General features: G+C 54.4%; 1 non-coding gene across 1 annotated transcript; it reads right to left on the reverse strand.

The window, feature by feature from the left end:
- Positions 1 to 3591: 3591 nt before the first annotated feature.
- On the reverse strand, positions 3592 to 3673 carry TRNAS-GCU. Its single transcript has one exon. It is a non-coding gene; the product is annotated as a tRNA-Ser (tRNA).
- Between the last annotated feature and the right edge of the window lie 3226 nt (positions 3674 to 6899).

The raw sequence follows: 6899 nt of genomic DNA on the forward strand, positions 1-6899 counted from the left end.
TCCTTCAAGCCCAACCCAGGCTGCAGCTGCTGCACTCACCGGGCCAGGGACTGTCTGAGGTGGGAACTAGCCCCATCTCTGCTGCTCCTCCTGCCCCTGTGTGTCCCAGGGCCGCTGCAGGGACTGACCCGCACCCAGGCTCTCGCTCCTATTAGCACTCGCAGGGGCCAATCCAGCTACGGGAGAGTGAGCGCCCCTGGGAGCAGGGAAGTGACCAAATCTCCCTGCCAGAGGGTGGGGGAGGAGGAAGAAAGGGAAAGAGGAGAGATTGAAAGGGGATAAGGAGAAATAAGTGAGGAAAGCAGCACCCAGCTCTTTTCTGCTGCATCACCCCTGAGTAGATTGCAGCACGTGGCCACCAGGGAGCAGCTGCTGGGCCCGGGCTCCCACGTCACCATGTGCCAGAGCCCCGCCCCCAGGAGCTGCCCCGCCTCCGGGCTGTGCCAGAGCCCCGCCCCGCCCCCAGGAGCTGCCCCGCCCCCGGGCTGTGCCAGAGCCCCGCCCCAGGAGCTGCCCCGCCCCCGGGCTGTGCCAGAGCCCCGCCCCCAGGAGCTGCCCCAACCCCTGGCTGTGCCAGAGCCCCGCCCCTGGCCTGTGCCAGAGCCCCGCCCCCAGGAGCTGCCCTGCCCCCGACTCTGGGCTTTCTTCTCCGGCTCCAGCCTCCTTCTTCCCAGCACCTCCCCGCTCCCAGCTGCTCCCTTCCTGTGTCTGCAGACACCCCCCCCTCAGGGTGTGAAAGCAGAATTAGGGGGCAGGGAAAGAAGGACTGTTTGAAAAGGTGGGTTTTTTGCCGGGGGGGGTGATCCAGATGGAGTCAGAAGCAGTTGGGCTGCAGAGGCTCAGGGAAATTGAGGGGAACCACCTGGGTGTTCCAGTGTTGGCCAGGGATTGTACAGCACCTAGCGCAATATGGGGTCCCGATCTCAGTTATGGTCTGTGCAGCACCTGGGAGCCCTGATGTCTGTTTCCTGATCACAGGCACTGGGAACGGATAGAGGGGAAACTTCAGCACCTGAAGGGTTAATGTAGCCCTGTGTGCAACCCCTGCTGGGTGGCACTGCTGCTCTCAGGAGGGGTTGGCACAATCTCTCTCCCATGTGATCTAGTGATGTGGATTCCTGGTTTTCACCTAGGTGGCCTGGGTTCAATTCCCAGGGTGGGAATAGTGCAGAGCTTTTGCTCAGAGGGGAGGAAGGGAACGGGGAAGGATCCTAGAAGCAGGGCATTTGGACAGTGTGGAGAGGGGATCCCAAAAGTGGGGGTGGGTGTGGGGGCAGAGGTCTGAGAGGAGATCAGGGATGGATCCCAGCATTGTGGGAAGTGGGCAGCATGGAGAGCCCAGGCCTGCCATGGGAACAGGGAAGAGTGACTCTGTCCTTCTACACTCACCAACTGCAGACTAGGCAGGACTGGAAGAATTACGTATTTGTTGGTAAACGTCAATTTCAGTGTAAACGCACAACCCCAATGGCAAAATATTTCCATTGATAATAATCAAAATTGACAGATGGGCAAAGTAAGAAACATGCTGCTTGAGAATTTATCCTGTTCTAATCCTGTTGGGGTCCCTTCTGCCTTAGATGCCACCATGTGGGTGTTTCATTTCCCTCCCTATTTTCACACAGAGACACAATGTCCTTTGCATGGATCCATGAACAGCAAAATCTTCCTGTGTCGCTTGTTTGAGCCAGAGCATTCGATTCCATTGACACCTTCTCTCCTGCAATGGCAATGGTCAAACAGAGGGGACGTGGCCACCTTCACCCCTGGCAGTGAGATATTCACTCTCCTCTTTCTTCAGGCTGCTGCTGTTATTCCATGAATCATCAAGGATGGAATAAAAAGCTGAGTTTACTCCAGGTTGAGGAAAAAAAGGAGCCACCAACTCCTTGAAAAATCTCAGTGCCCAGAGAAAACCTGCCCCTGTTATTGGAATCCCTGATGTGTTGGTGGCTTGTTTATTTACACTGAGGATTCAGTCCTGTTTTGTGCACCGTGTTTGAAAATGAAAATCCTAACCCTCCCTTTGAAATAACAAAAGCAGCAGGACGTGTTTCTGTCCCTGCCCCAGAGCAGACAGACCAATGGAGAAATGCCATGAGTCCAGGGTAATACTCCCCTGCGGTTTTACCATTTCCACTTGCTAAACCCCCTCCCAACCTTCTGGGCTCCTGGAGCAGGGGACTGAGCCTGAGCCGAGACACGGACACTGCAACTTTACAGCCCAAGCCGCATGACCCTGATTAATGTGACACGGGCCAGTCATGGGTGTTTCATTGCACTGGAGACGTAGCCTAATGTTATGTCTGCACTGCGATTAACACACCCAGGGCACCTGTCGCAAAGCCCGGGTCAGCTGACTCAGGGTTATGGGGCTTGGCCTGCAAGAGTATAAAATTACAGTGCAGACATATAGGCTTGAGCCCAACCTCTGAGACCCCACGAGGGGAGAGGGTTTCTGAACCCAGGCTTCAGTGTGAACACAAATATCTGCACCACAGTTTTTAGCCTCTCAGCTTTAGCTCCATGAGCCCAAGTCGGATGACCCAGGCCAGCCATGCTGCCGTCTTTATCCCAGGAGAGATGGACTCTAAGGGTACGTCTCCATTGCAATGTCAGCCCAGGGGTGGCACGCTGTGCTCAAAGCAGCACCCTGGAAGCCCCATATTCACCAGTCTCATATGATGATGATACGGTTTGTACAAAGTCTGCCTGGTGAGGTATCATTTCAAAAGTCTTGGTCTGTTGAACATTACTATTGTGTTGGATTGTGTGTGTAGCATTGGCTGGGAAGTTTTGCTCTGTGTGTGTCACTGAGATGAGGTTGGGAAATGCCCCCCACCAGCCTTTCAGGTGTGACAATGGAGGAGCCAGACTCGCTGCTGGCCCATTAAAGGGATCCACACTCCCAAGGACTATCCCAGGAACCGTGTACAATGCAGACTTCTCCGCAATAGCACAGCAACAATGGGCACTGCTTGACTCACATCCTAGCAAAGGTACTTCCTAGCCAGTTGGAGGAAACTATGAAACGGGGAGTAGAGACATTATGAATTGGCCTCTCTCCCCCACAACTCAACAGCTGGAAATACACCTGGATGACAAAACTGATTCAGAAATCAGAAGAGAATAATAATAATACATTCAAACCAAAGTCCCCAAACAGACTAGTAGTGGTTTTTCAGCAGAAAATTTTCAGTTTGGGGAATTTTGTTTTCTCAGTCAGACTTTGCCAAGGGAAGCAGAGAGAAAATGGTAGAGTTGCCTCCTTCAGAACAGCTTGGCCTAGACACTGGCTCTGGTTCACTGTTGTGGCCTTGCTCAGGTTGGGGGTAGTTTAATTATTTGGGGAGGTCCCAGGGTGTTTGGGGGAGATTATGAGGCTGTTCCCCTTTGAGATAAAAACTAAGAAATGCAGGACTAGAGAATTTTTTTAGAAATCTGGGATTTAGACATTTTATTTGAAGCAATGGGGGAGGCAGCTGAGATTCTGAGAAGGTTTTTGTTTGCAAGAAGCAACATTGTTTGATCTGTCATTGTACCAAGGGGGGAGATGGTTGTCTATAAAGGAGAGTGAAAACTAAATGCAGCCGATGAGGATGGGATTTGAACCCATGCATGCAGAGCACAATGGATTAGCAGTCCATCACCTTAACCATGCAGCCACCTCATCTGAGCTGCTAAGATAGGGACAGGAGGAGAAATCTAAGGCCGGCAGAGATAGGGCCACTAAGGAGTTTTTAAATACTAAGCGGAAGCAGGGTCTGAATGAGCTCCCCCCTCACATCTAGTGAGGAGCTGGGGGAAGACTTCAGGAACAGGCCGTGTTTGCACAGACACCCCTACTCTGCCTAGCTATGCAGCATGACGGGGCCGCTTCCCCAAAATGACCAGTTTGGGATGGTGGTGGGTTGCAAATCACTTTAGGATTGAGTGGAATGAAATATTATTCTCCTTCCTGTACGAGTGAAGGGCAGCAGAACGTACCTAGGCCGTCCTGACGGAGGGAGGGGTGGGTGGGTGGGTGGGTGGGGGAGGAATCGCTTTCATTGGACGGCAGAGAAGTGGTTGAGGACGTCACCCTAACCCAGTGGTCCCCAAACATTTCACACTGCGCCCTCGTATCCATGGCTGTGGCCCCTCGGAAGCCGCGGTCGAGAACCGGGGCTGGGAGTGGGGCCGTTGCTTGCTGGGGAGAGGGTGCGGACAGGGGTAAGGGGGTCGAGGCCGGGCTGGGAGCCAGGAGCCCAGGCTGAGGGTGGGGTTGGGGAAGAGCTGGGACAGAGTGGGGCTGAGTGGGGCTCCCTCCCCGCCCTCCATGGGGGCTGGCTCAGGCCCTGAGGTGCCCCCATCAATCTTCCTCTGTGTCCCCCTAGGAGTCACGCCCCACATTTTGGGGACCACTGACCCCTACTCGCTAAGCAGGGGCTAGTGATGCCAAAGCCCAGGGAAAGGTAGAACAAGTGTGGGGGCCCCAGCACCGGAACCATCCCCCCCCCCCACGTCTGTATGTGGCTCCGCCCCCTTCCACACCTTCCACCCACGGCCCCATCCACTGTCACCTCTGTTCCACCCCCCCCCCACTGGCCCCACCCTGTCACTCCTTTACCCCGGCCCTGCTGCGGCCCCGAGACCAGAGAAGCTCTGTGCCCCTGCTGCAGCCCCCGGGCCGTAGCAGGGAGTGGGAGCTCCTCCAGCCCTGGGGCTGACATGGGGGAGACTTTCCCAGGGGGGCCCAATTTGGCCAGGGCCCCTAGTCATGGGCCCCACTGTCCCCTTGGCGACGCAAGGTTTGGGGAGGCTGAGCCCCCCCGAGCCTCCATTACGAGCCGCCCAGGCTACCTCTGCTCAGTGGGTGGCCAGTCTCCCTGTGTCTCTGCTGTTCGTGCTGGGGAGCCCGGCCGGCCTTAGGGGTGGGGCCCCCGGCAGCCGCCCAGGGCTCCAGGGGGTCAAAGGGCACCGTGTAGCCGTGCAAAGGTGCTCACTGCTCTCCCCTGCCCCAATGCTCCTCTGTGGCCCCACAGAGGCTGGGGGGAGCGAGGAGCAACACTATGTGCTCCCTGCGTCCTGGTCACTTTCCCCACCTGGGCTGGGCTGTGAGGGGAGCATCAGAAGCTGCTGCTCTCTGCCCTCCCCTGACGCAGCCCGGCTGAGGAAAGTGACCTGGATGCAGGGAGCTCAGATGATGTCCCTTCTCGCTCCCCTGCCCCTGCTAGGGAAGGCTGGTGTGTGGTGTCTCTGCACTTTCAGTGATGCAGGTTTCTCTCTCCCATTGTTCCAGGGGCATCCTACTAGATTGCCAGCTGCTTTTCAACTGCAGTGTGGAGACTGTTTGTATGTGGAGAGAGACAGTGTGTGTCTTGGGGAAGAGTGAGTGTGTTGAGGTAGGTAGGAGCGGATCATTATTATCCCTACTTGAAAGAGGGAGAAGCTAAGGCTGAGAAAGGAGAATTGACTTGTCTGAGGTCACATGGCCAGTCAGTGGCAGAGTTGGGAATAGGACCCAAGAGTCCTGATTTTCAAACTAACCATCGGATCTTGAATTTCAGACATTGAATGACCTGAGTAAAGTGCTCTCAGATGAGCTCCAGACCAACAACAGTGCACAGTAATTATTCAGCAAGTATTTGAGGAGAACTGCAATGTTAGAGAGAATCATGAACTGCTCAGAGACCATTAATGCAGAGAAGCAGCAAAATTTATCAAACATAGAACTGGTTCTGACTTATTTCCTTGGTCTTAAAAGAGAACAACAAGGACCTGAGTCTCCTCCCTGTCAATAACCCCCTGCTCAGCCAATCAGGGTAGAGACTGAGGACGGGAGGCTGAGGGTTCTCACCAGAGAGCCCAAAGCATGGCCCAGGTCACTGGTGGGGATCACTGCCCGAGCACTATTTCAGCCCCACATTTTTGAGTGGACCTCCCACAGTGGGAGCTGCAGAGCCCTCCCCCGCAACACACACACACACACACACACCCCTCCTGGTGTTGGGAGGGGAACAGGAGAAAGGACTAAAGCAAGAGACAAAGAGAAAGGAGGGAGGGAGGGATGGAGGAAAAGGTGAAACAAAAAGGACAAACCCCAATGTCCTCAGTGATTCTAAGGGACAAAATCCCAGGTGTGGAATAAAATTCTGCCTCCTTAAGCTCGTGTTTTCCATGCCTAGAATTCAACTCTCACCAGATGGATCAGACTGAACAGGTTTCAAACCTTTAGGAGGCTCTTACCTTCTAAACAGGGACGGCTGTTTTCTAGTAAAATCACTACAAGGGAAGGAGAAAACTCGAAAGAGGTTCCTCCTGGCGCTCACGTCCGTGAACCCGAATACTCTCTCAGTCCTCAGAGAGAGACCTGGAGAAGGAGACTTGCTGGAGCAAAGCCACAGGGGTCTCTGAGGTTTCCCTGGCCCCTTGCCCCTGTCCTGCCTGGATGATGTCAGCATCTCTCTGTGAGGTCAGCACCTCTGACCAATAGTCTGAGGTCCTGCAAAAGGTCTTTGTGATGTCACTGCCACACCCCTCCCTTGCTGTGCCAATGTCCTGCCCCTGGCCAGGCACTTTGGAGGTTTGAGCTACTCCCTGTGGATCACCCCACTCAAGGAGCGTTCGTTCTAGGCAGCAAGCCGGCTAGACAGGGAAACATCAGACGCTGCTCCCAATGCTACACTCAGATTTTCAGAAATTATGGACAGAAGAGACCATTAGAGCATCTAATCATATCATCATAGAATATCAGGGTTGGAAGGGACTTCAGGAGGTCATCTACTCCAATCTACTGCTCAAAGCAGGACCAATCCCCAACTAAATCATACCAGCCAGGGCTTTGTCAAGCCTGAGTTTAAAAACCTCTAAAGAAGGAGATTCCACCACCTCCCTAGGTAACCCATTCCAGTGCTTCA

The sequence above is a fragment of the Mauremys reevesii genome, linkage group 14, assembly GCF_016161935.1.
Source record: "Mauremys reevesii isolate NIE-2019 linkage group 14, ASM1616193v1, whole genome shotgun sequence".
NCBI lineage: Eukaryota > Metazoa > Chordata > Testudines > Geoemydidae > Mauremys > Mauremys reevesii.